General features: G+C 45.0%; 2 long non-coding RNA genes across 2 annotated transcripts in view; both read left to right on the top strand.

Moving 5' to 3' along the window:
• LOC141729314 (uncharacterized) overlaps positions 1–10,553 on the top strand; it is a 78,610-nt gene that overhangs the window by 32,064 nt on the left and 35,993 nt on the right. The gene's annotated exons all lie outside the window — the stretch shown is intronic.
• LOC141729309 (uncharacterized) lies at positions 1,397–9,099 on the top strand. Its single transcript, XR_012580659.1, has 6 exons — positions 1,397–3,300; positions 4,391–4,793; positions 6,396–6,460; positions 7,079–7,142; positions 7,844–7,919; positions 8,038–9,099. It is a non-coding gene; the product is annotated as an uncharacterized LOC141729309 (long non-coding RNA).

The raw sequence follows: 10,553 nt of genomic DNA, 5'->3' as shown, positions 1-10,553 counted from the left end.
TATAATAAATATTATACAGTAATATAAATTCTAAATCTAAAAGCGAATATAAATGTGACAAATAGATGATGGGGGCTCGGAGCAGCCCAGGTGTGAGTGTGAGGATGATGAGGGGCTCGGAGCAGCCCAGGTGTGAGTGTGAGGATGATGGGGCTCGGAGCAGCCCAGGTGTGAGTGTGAGGATGATGGGGCTCGGAGCAGCCCAGGTGTGAGCTGTGAGGATGATGAGGGGGTGGCTCTTGCCCCGGGCGGTTTTAACGGGGGGAGAGTTTGCCTCTGTACATTTTTGCATGGAGCTGCTGAGTGGAGGGGTTTGTGCCGAGGGACGAATCTTTGTGCCGGGGAGCAGCAGCCGAGCAGGTGAGCCCGTGTGGGTTTGGAGCGGGGAATTTTGTCCTTCCCCTTTGCAATTTCATCTTGCCAGTCCCTCCCCGCTTCCCCAGGAGCAGAAATGGAGCTTATGAGGACGAAAGGGATTAAGGAGGAGGAAGCAGCTCCTCTTCTTTTATTGTCTGCGTTTGAACTGAGGGGATCCCTCTTCACTTGTGGTTTTAAGGGCGTTGATTGCAGGAAAAGCTGCCTTTTCCAGGCTGTTGGGGGTATCCCGGGGGTGACAGGGAATCCCTGCGTTCTATTTGAAGGGGAATGGGAAAAGTATTCTTGTGGTGTTATGGGTTTGGTTTGAAGGCAGCCACCCCATTTTCATCACCCTAGGGTTGAAATGGAGGGGGCAGCCGCGGTGTCCCTCCTTTTCAAGGGTTTGAATGGAGGTGGAAATGGCCCTTTGCCATCAGTCGAAGGCTTTCATTTGAGGAGCGCCCCTTCTTTTGTGCTCTCGTAGGGGACGAACGTGAAGGGGAGAGGACACTTCTTTGCCCTTGTTGAAGGGAGGCGAGCCCCGCCTGCGGCGTCAGTTTCGGGCTTCGGTTGCGGGAAGCTGCAGCTGTGGCAGCGTTTGCAGGGCTGCAATGGGGCCGTGCCGCTGCATGGGAGGGCGCTTGTGGTGGCCGCGGCCCGGGCCGGAACGTTGCCGCTCGGGAGCGGCGCTGGCACGGCCCGGGCAGCTGCCGGGGCGCACGGGGGATTTGGCGCGGCCGGGCCGGCCAAGGGCGGCGGTGGCGGAGCCGCGCCGGTGCGAGCCGAGGGAGCCGCGCCGGGCCGGCCAAGGGCGGCAGAGGCGGCGCGGGCGCTGCTGCGGCGGCCCGGGCGGTGCCGGCCGCTCCGGCCGCTCCGGGCGCGGGGCTCGGGCGCCGCCGCCACCCCCGGGCCCGGTGCCGGCCCCGCCGGGCAGGGGCAGCGGGCGCGGCTCTCCGGGCCGGCGCCGGCCCCGCGTGCCGGAGGAGCCGCCGGAGGAGCCGGTCTCCTGGCGGGAGCCGCGCTCCGTCCGGGGCCGGCAGCGAGCGCGGGCTTCGGCTGCTCGCGGTGCTGGGGCGGTGCCGCGGTTCGGAGGCGCTTTTTCGGCATTGATTGCATCGCTGTGCTCGGTTTGCAGCGGGGGTACGCTAAGGGCTACGGGGTTCTTCCTGAGTGCTGCGGTTCTCGGTGCCGGTGGGGATGATAAAGGTTCGTTTCGGATTGGGTTTCATAGTCGGATATGTTTTTTTTGCCGGGGTATTATGTTTAGAAAGGCGCGCAATGGTTTTTACGGGTCGTAGCGCGAAGCAGCGGTTCGGATTTTAATTCTGTTGAGGTGGCTTTTATTGGCGTGAGCGGGTAGTGTTTGTTTCGGTGGGCTTTTGAGGTAGCGTCGTGTCGTTCATAGCAGCGGGTTTTTAATCTCGAGAATTGCATGTGTGTTTATCGTCTTCCAGGGCTTTTATTTATTTGGTTGGTTTGATTGTAGTGTATGTTTTATGGCTGCGGGTAATTTGGGAGACATTGTTTATGGTTACGTTTGTCTTTAGGCTTTGTGTTTGTTTCTAGGTGTTATTTTTATTTTGATAGCTTGAGGCACTATGGGTTTATTCAGTTGGGAATAATATTTTTGTTGCAGATTTAGGCTTATTTGGTTTTTGGGATTATTCTTGTTGGTGGTTTCTTCATTTTCTTTTTTGTTGTTGTTGTTGTCTTTTAATGTCTTTGAGTATTGTTCCTCAGGGGCATTTTGGGAACATGGGTATTTATATGGTGGGTTTTTAAATTGTTTTTTACTAGGGTAGTTAATTTCTTAGTTTTTAGCGGTTGAGATGTTTTCCATTTTGTTAATTAGTTCAGTTTTTAAAGTTATTTTTACAGAGGATTGTTTATTCTTTGAGTTAGCGTAGAGGTAGAATTTTGTCGGTTTTTTTTTTTTTTTAGTAACGTTCAGGGTGAGTGGCACTGTCTGGAGGTTAGAAGATTGGTTTGACTTTTTTTTAGTACCTTTTGTAATTTGCTGTGTGTGTTTCTATAGGGTTTTCTTTTCTTTTGGTTCCATTTTTCGGTCGTGATGAGAATTGTTATTGACAAGAGTGTTCTTTGTTTTTTCTCTGACGCTTGTTTGGCTGTTGGAGGTGTCTCGATGTTTTTGGAAGATATTGGTGGGAATTTGATGCTGTTTGTTCTGTCATTTCATTTAGGAATTGGATTTTAAATATACAATTATAACTCTCACTATATTGAAACAAAAGAAATAGATGTGTAGAAATGGGAATGAGCCAACGTTATTTTTATATATTCGGTCAATTTTTAAAATTTAACATGGAACATAAGTCATTATATGTTGCAATTAGTTATTCTATTTTTTAATAGAGCATCGTGTATGTATACAGATATATGAATAGAGAATATAAATGGAAACACAAGCCAAACAAAAATGCAAATATAGAAATGTATTGCAACTATATGCAGATATATAAAAAATTAGTAATAAATTCCGTCCCCCGCCTCTATGGTTTCAAGATAGCGGAGACAATTTCCGGTCCTCCCAGCTGCCGTCTCTATGGTTTCAACGTGCCAGAAGGGTATATCCGGTCGTCCCGTCCCTTCTCTCTATGGTTTCAAGGTGGCGGAGACAATTTCCGGTCCTCCCAGCTGCCGTCTCTATGGTTTCAACGTGCCAGAAGGGTTTACCCGGTCGTCCCGTCCTTTCTCTCTATGGTTTCAAGATGGCGGAGACAATTTCCGGTCCTCCCAGCTGCCGTCTCTATGGTTTCAACGTGCCAGAAGGGTTTATCCGGTCGTTTTTATTTGGTTAGAGGCAAGAGTTTTATTTTAAATAATAGAAGTGTTATAGAAATGTGAATCTTAATATAGAAATAGATAATAAATATATAAAGGGAGATTGCTAAACTATGACTACAAATTGAACTATAATTATAGGTAAGTAATATGAAGAGTTGTAGTATAGAATAGAAATAACATGATACGGCAATATGAATTATAAATGGGAATATAAATATAAAAATAGGTAAGTATAGTTTAAAAGAAAGGGAATTTTTTGGCTTTTATTTAAGTAGAGGCAGGGGTTTTATTTTAAATAGGTGTTACAGCAGTAAAAATCTTGACGCAGAAATATGTAATCAATGTATAAAAATATGTATAAAAATATATAACTGCTCGCATCAGATGTAATGTAGAATATAAATTTATTTACAAATTGAGATTGATAAAGATAAATGTATAAGTAAGCAATATACATTAATGTACATTATAAATGCAAATAGGAATATAAAAATCAGACATAAGGATAAAACCTATTTAAATATTGTTTGAAAGAAAGGGTTGGGGTTTTTTTTATTCTTACTGGGTTAGAGGCAGGGTTTTTATTTTAAATGACATGAATGTAGATATTATTGGTATATATTTCTCAATATTGAGATATACAATCAAGATATAAATATAGATATAAACACAAAATATAAGTAAATAGAGATAATAGGAAGAGATGTAATGGAGAATACAAATAACAGCATACGTAAGTATACATTTTAAATGTAAATGTGAATATGGACCTGAAAAACAGAATTTTAAAAAATATTGAAATACAGTTGAGAAGAAAGGGTTTTCTTTTTGGCTTTAACGTGGGTGGAGGCAGGGGTTTTATTTTAAATAATGGAAGTGCTACAGAAGTAAAAATCCTCACACAGAAAGATATAATAAATATATAAAGATCTGAATAAAAATACGAAAAAAAAATAGAAGTAATAGGAAGAGTTGTAACAGAGAATATAAATTTATAAATAAATCGGAAAATAGAAATGCAAAATCGAACACACATCAGTATAGAATTTAAATATAAATGTGGATCTAAATTTGAAAAATATTATTAAAAAAAAAATGAAATACAGTTGAAATGAAAGGGGTTTGTATTTGGCATGTATGGGTGGACGCAGGGGTTTTATTTTGAATCCTGCAAGTGTTAGAGAAGTAAAAATCCTAAGAGAAATGTATACTTCCAATGTAAAAATAGGTATATTTCGAGCGGGGCCGAATTGTTCGGAAGAGGCGAAGAGCCGAGTGTTGCCGAAAAGAGGCGACTTGAGCCGAAGAGCCGAGTGTGGCCGAAGAGAGCCGACTTGAGCCGAAGAGCCGAGTGTAGCCGAAAACAGCCGAGTTTACCCGAAGAGCCGATGATAGCCGACTGGAATCGATAGCCCGGGGTAGCCGACACTGGCCGCATTTAGACAATGCGCCGAATGTGACCGAGTTTCGTCCAAGCGTGCCGAGTTCGGCCGTAGAGCCGAACTGAAACGAGTTTAGACCAAGAGCCGAAGCAAGCCGAATTGAGCCGAGTTTCTTGAAACAGAACCGAAGGACGCCGCAGCGCTCTCCCTGCAGGTCTCCGGGGCACACGGCAGGGGGCGCTGTATAAAGTAAGTATAAAATATCAACTATCTATAAGAAGGAATAAAAGCTCTATGTCATGTGCAGCAGTAGAAAATTTCAGGCTCCCAGGGAGTAAATAGTTTTCTTTACATCATTTTCGTTTTGCAGGTTTGTTTTACTGCCAGGTAGCCTGAAAGTTTCTACTGCTGCTTTTTTATTCTTAAGCTAGAAAGGAAAACCAAGATCAGAAAGAGAAGAAAAGGAAAGGAAAAGGGAAGGAAAGGAAAGGAATCAGGAGCACCAGAGGGAAGGGAAGGGGTGAAAAGCAGAGTGAAAAAAGAAAAAAGAGTTGGAGTGAAAAAGAGAGGGCATTCGGGAGGAGCGTTGCTGCCTCAGGTCCTTCCCCGCCCAGGGGCGAAGGACCCGTTTGATGCCCGGGAGGGACTGCAGCTCCCGGTGGCGGAGGACGGAGCAGTGGCTGTCAGCCCGAGACTACAACTCCCGGCACGCCCTGCTGCCGGCGAGGCGTGTGACGCAACGGCTGGCGCGGCACCGGAGTGGCTGGCGTGCCAGGCGGCCGCGCGGGGCTGTGCGCGGGCAGCTCCCGGGCCCAGTCTCGCGCGGGACGGCGCTGCGGCGGCGACGCCGGAGGGGCGAAGCCTCCGTCTGGCCGCCCGCACGGAGCTGAGCAGCGCGGAAGGAGCGTCGGCCCGGTTCTTCGGCCTTACTCAGCGGTAGCGATGGCGGAGGGCGAGGCGGTGCTTTGCTGCCGCGGGCCGGGAGCTGCAGGAGCCGCCCCGGGCGAGCGGCGCCGGGCGCTCCCGCGGTCCCGGTGGGGCGGCTGCCCTCAGGCTGGCGGAGGCGCAGCAGCCCCCGAGCTGCAGCCGTCTCCCTCGGGCTGCTGCCGGTGCTGCGGGCGGAGGCGGCTCCGCCGCGTGTTGGGCGTTGCGAGCAGAGAGCGCTGCGATATCGCCGGAATGACTGGGCTGCTGCCTGCGCTAGTGCTCGAGGCTCTTTCTGCCATGCAAACGGATGGAGCGGCGCTGAGCGGTAAAGCCAGAGATGGCCGGGAGAATGCCCAGCGCAGGGAGCAGGCGGGCTGTATCCTTCCGATGGCACAGGTGCGATCTGCAAACTCATCCCCTTCTGCCCCTGCCCTCCCGAGCCCCAGGGAAAGTGCTTTCCAGCATTGTCGGGCTTCTGAAAGACAAAACTTGTGATTTGACACTAGCATCCAGAAAAGGTTTCTGTCTAGATTAGCAAATGCCTGAATTGTTCTTGGTTACATCCCATGACCGGTTTTAGGCAGTGACTTTATAGTGCTTTTAGGATTTTCTTGTACCAAGGTGAGAAAATAGGCAGGTCTGATAGTGGTTTCACTTTTTTTCTACTTCACGTTCCATGAGATTCTTTTATCCAAGCACTTGTTTTAAAATTGTACTGTAGGCGTTTATGGTTCACTTTTTTTTTCTTTGCAGCACCCGTGACTTTTTTTTTTTTCTCTAAATCGGGAGTAAATATAGCTGAGTAAAATGACCTTGGTTTTCTTCTTTCTTTTTCAACTGAGTTGTTTTTATTAAAAATCCTATTTGAATATGTAGAAAAAGGGGGTATGTCCTGTAATATATCCTAGCTTTTCTTGTTTACAGGGTACTCAGAAAATATGTCTCCCTTAGAGTCCCACAGAAACGTTCTCAGTGCGATCTCTGTCAAGGTATGCATTTACAAATAAGTGATCCCTTTAGATATTTGACTGTGTACCTTTTCCTGTAATTCAGAGCTTGCGTTCCGTGGCTTTTATGATAAACCTATAAAACATGTAAAAATGGTTTTGCACGTCTTAATCGTTGCAGGCAGCACTAAGTGGATTTAGAGCCTGTTCTTGACCAGACAAAGGGAAAAAGTGTGACTTTGATGCTGAACTTGTCATTTTTCATTGGACTTGTCTTTAGTTATTTAGGAATAGAGAGAACTAGAAAAAGAGAGAAATAGAATTGGTTATTGAGCACTCCTCAAATGCTCACCGTGATTCAGTGCAGAGCCGAAGTGAAGGGTGATGGAACAGAGCTCTGTGCTTTAGAAGGAAATAAATTTAAACCTGACCTCCACACAGTGTCTCACTAACTTCTATTGTTTTAAAATACAAAATACGTTTAGGAAGTGTTGGAAGTTAGTATTTTGGGAAAGAAATGGCAGTTCCACAGAACATTGCATTTAACAGAGGCTCTCAGAACGATTCATGTTGTAACTGCTGTCACTGCAATCGGTTGGTGGTTCAGCCTTGAAATGTGCACTTGCCCTTCTATAAAGCACTGTTTTGTTTGCCTTTCAGTGCTATGAGTCTTGATAAATTGGAGAAGAGCCCAAGAGAAGTTTTTCATCCCTTGATATAAAAGGTAGGAAGTGACTTTTTTTGGTTTGGTTCTTTTTCTTTATTATTTTCTGGAAATAAAAGTAATTAAGTATAGGTACGACTGGTTTGTTTCTTCCAGTAGCAGGTGATAATAATAGTAGTAGTAATAGTAAAAATAATAATAGAAATAATAATAATAATAGTAACGTAATACTACTGAAACTGTCTTTATCCATTGAACTGGCCATTTCAAATCAAAACTTGTAAACACAAATCAAACCATCATCCTTGTAGAATCTTTCACAGCAGTGGGCTAAAGATCCTGGTTTTGTTGACAGGATTTATCGGTTCTGGAAGAACAAGAGGGAAGTACAAGCCTAACTACTTCTAGCTCACAGACCCGTCCAGTGAATACAGCTTTGTATTTTGATGGGCTTGTGATGACTTTGAAATCGATTCCTCATTACAGTAAAAAAAAAAAAAATGTTTTTTTGAACGTGACAGCAGAAATAACTTTCAGTACCAACTTAATAATAATAGATCACCAATTTAAGTTAAAAATTCATGCTATACTATCAGAATTTAAAGGTAAAATATTATGTATTAGGTGATGGTATAAAGTGTATGTTCTAATGTGTAGGATGTATGCAAAGATAGATACATACCTGAAAGTCCTTAGAGGAAACAAATTTTTATGTCTGCTGTTTGACTGTTTATCATACAATATTTGGTTTTATTTCCCAGGGATCGGTGAATTTTAACTTTGGAGTCCTCTGTGCTAAGGATGCTCGGCTTACAGATGATGAAATGTTCAGTAATGGTGAGTTTTTCACCTTCTCTTTAGTTGCTATGCTGATCTGAATAAGAAAAAAACAAAAGCAAGAGAAAAAAAATGGATGGTTTATTATTTTTTTACGCTGTTATGTTTGTTTCCTCAGTATTTGCTGCAGCTCTGCTTACCCAAACTTTGGGTTCCTTCTGTCCCACTGGGAGTCGCCCGATTTGGTTGCATCTGGTGAAACTCACCCTGAGACCTTGGAGAACCAGCTCAAACTACGTGAGAGCCATTTGCAGTTCTCTCCAGACACCTGGAGAATGGGTGATGCTTCTGAGGATCTGGCAAATGTGCTTCTATCAAAACTCAGTCTGTGAAATTTCTGGGGAAAACCCTTCTGTGTACCGAAGGGTTCAAACTCTGGTGAGGATCCAGTTATCAGGTGCTCACCTGCATGGTTCCAGCTCTTAAAGCGAACACTTGTACTCTTGCCCTGTAGTTTATATCTATCGTATTTTTGTTATTTTGCAAGATTTTACGGCTTTGCAAAATATTGTGCATTTGACTCTTTGGAACCTGTCAGATCGTTCTTTGGTGCAGCACCACCTCATGGGACACTTGGCTGCTGTCCTGAAGGGGTTGGTCGTAAATCCTGGAGGGTTTATAAGTCTTCTGTCCCCAGGGAGCTATCGTGCTTTGTTTGCTTTTGTTCTGTTTGTTAGGCGCTGCTTCTCACTGGAAGTATGAATTTCAAACTACCCTGTTCTTTTTTTAACTGTTTTCCTGGTTCTCTCCCTACGGCAGGGAAAGACTCTCGTGTCCTTGTCGTCAGGCTCGGTGCTGTCCAAAAAGATACAGAGACTAAAACAATCATAAGAAGCAAAATATGACTGCAGGGAAAACAAGCTGGAGCGAACAAAAGGTGGTATTGTTATCCTTACCCTCTATTAGAAACATCCACTGTGCTTTGATGCTGGTAGCTGCCAGGGGCTTGTCAGCTCTTTGTAGGCAGGTGTGGGTGTTCACTTGTAGGTTTTTTCTCTGGACAAGTCAATTCAATCTTTGCTAAGCTTATATTTGCAGATTACTCTCTAGCACAGTCCAGCATGACATTTTTGAATGTTGTAAAAATACCATGTTACTTGGAAATTGCTAATGATGAGAAGCCTTAGGGAAAAAAGAAGATTTCAGGGTTGGAAGATGTGAGAAGAATTTTGTGGGGATGTGAGACTGAAATAAAGCACACTTGAAGCTGGACTGGCACGCTGGCAGATCCCCTATTAAAGGGTAGTGCTTAAATTAGCCTGGGGGTTGCCCATTGTTTCTGTAGAAATCAATGTTTCCTGGTCTTCAGAAGTAAGCTGCTTTGAAAAGCTGGAAGGTGCAGCATAGTGACAATCCGTGTGCTTTGGAGTAAAAGCAGATTTCAGAAGGGTGATAGGCTTTTGTCTTTTCCTAGAAGTCGATGTAATCCTATCGAGGAGTTTTTAATTCTGTGTTGCCATGTCATCCCTCAGAGCCCTGTCGTACTAATCGTCATACAGATACAAAACAAAAAATCAGACCCTGTCCCAGCCACTTGGAGCCCAGAACACGATTTCCTCGGGCTGCCATTTGTGCGCCATCGGTACTCACCACGGAAGCGAGCCGGGGATGTTGCAGCTGTTGGGAACAAACCGCTTCTCGTCACACAGAAATGGAATTCGGACGACGCCTCGGCCAGCCCCTCTCTGCCGTCGTCTCCTGAATCTGCAGCAGAGCAGTTGCAGTCCATCCGGGTACGTGTAATCCAGCTCCTGACGATCTGAGCACACGGAGCAGCGCTCAGCTGCCGTGGGGGCTCAGGGAAGGCAGAGTGTGCATTGTCATCTTCCTGAACCTACGGACCAATCAAAGTGAGAAGCCACAGGGTGGAAATCACTCGCATATATGCTAAATAAAACTTGCAGATTTATTTAAGAATTGTTTCTGCTTGTTCTTTTTTGTGCTTCTGTGCTTAGAAAACATCCCTACAAAATCAGTTCAGTTCATCAGTTGAACCTTTGTTTGCAGACCCTCACTGAGCAGAATTTGTTGCAGACTCAGTGCACGCTGCGCTGGAGTGTGAGGAGCTCAGTGCACTGCCGGGAGTGTGAGGAGCTCATGTGTGCTACTTTTTGCTTTAGGACGCTCTAAGGTATTTATTCCTTTTGGGATACATGATGAGAATTCCCAAGAGAGGTAGTTATAAGGTATGACATTGGGAAAAAAGCCTGTGTGGTTGGAATGTTGTTGCTGTCAAAAGTTAATTCTTTCTTAGCCAGTAGTTAGCTTTTTGCTTTATTTTTGTGGTAGCAGTATTTTATTGTTTAAAAAATTGCTTCAAAATTACTTGAGTGGCTGGCCATTGGTACCTTGTTAAGATTTGCCTATTTGCTTGTAGCTAAAATGTTCACACCTTGTTTATCCTTCTATTTAAGAAACTGCTGCCCAGCCAACTAATAACTGAATATCTATCTGTCTGGGACACGGGGAGAGGATTTAGGTAATGTCTTTGTTTCCAGAAAAAAGTTCCTGTGTAGTTTCTAAATAGAGGAGAGGGGGGTGAAGACTCGGGGCTCTGATGCCGTTGGGGCACCCCAAGGTCCCCAGGAGAGGAAGCCCCACTGGGGTGCAGGAGCAGGTGTGTTCTCATGTAAT

This window comes from Zonotrichia albicollis, chromosome 6 (assembly GCF_047830755.1).
Source record: "Zonotrichia albicollis isolate bZonAlb1 chromosome 6, bZonAlb1.hap1, whole genome shotgun sequence".
NCBI lineage: Eukaryota > Metazoa > Chordata > Aves > Passeriformes > Passerellidae > Zonotrichia > Zonotrichia albicollis.
The sequence above is the reverse complement of the archived record's forward strand: the minus strand, read 5'-3'. Positions and strand labels throughout refer to the sequence as shown.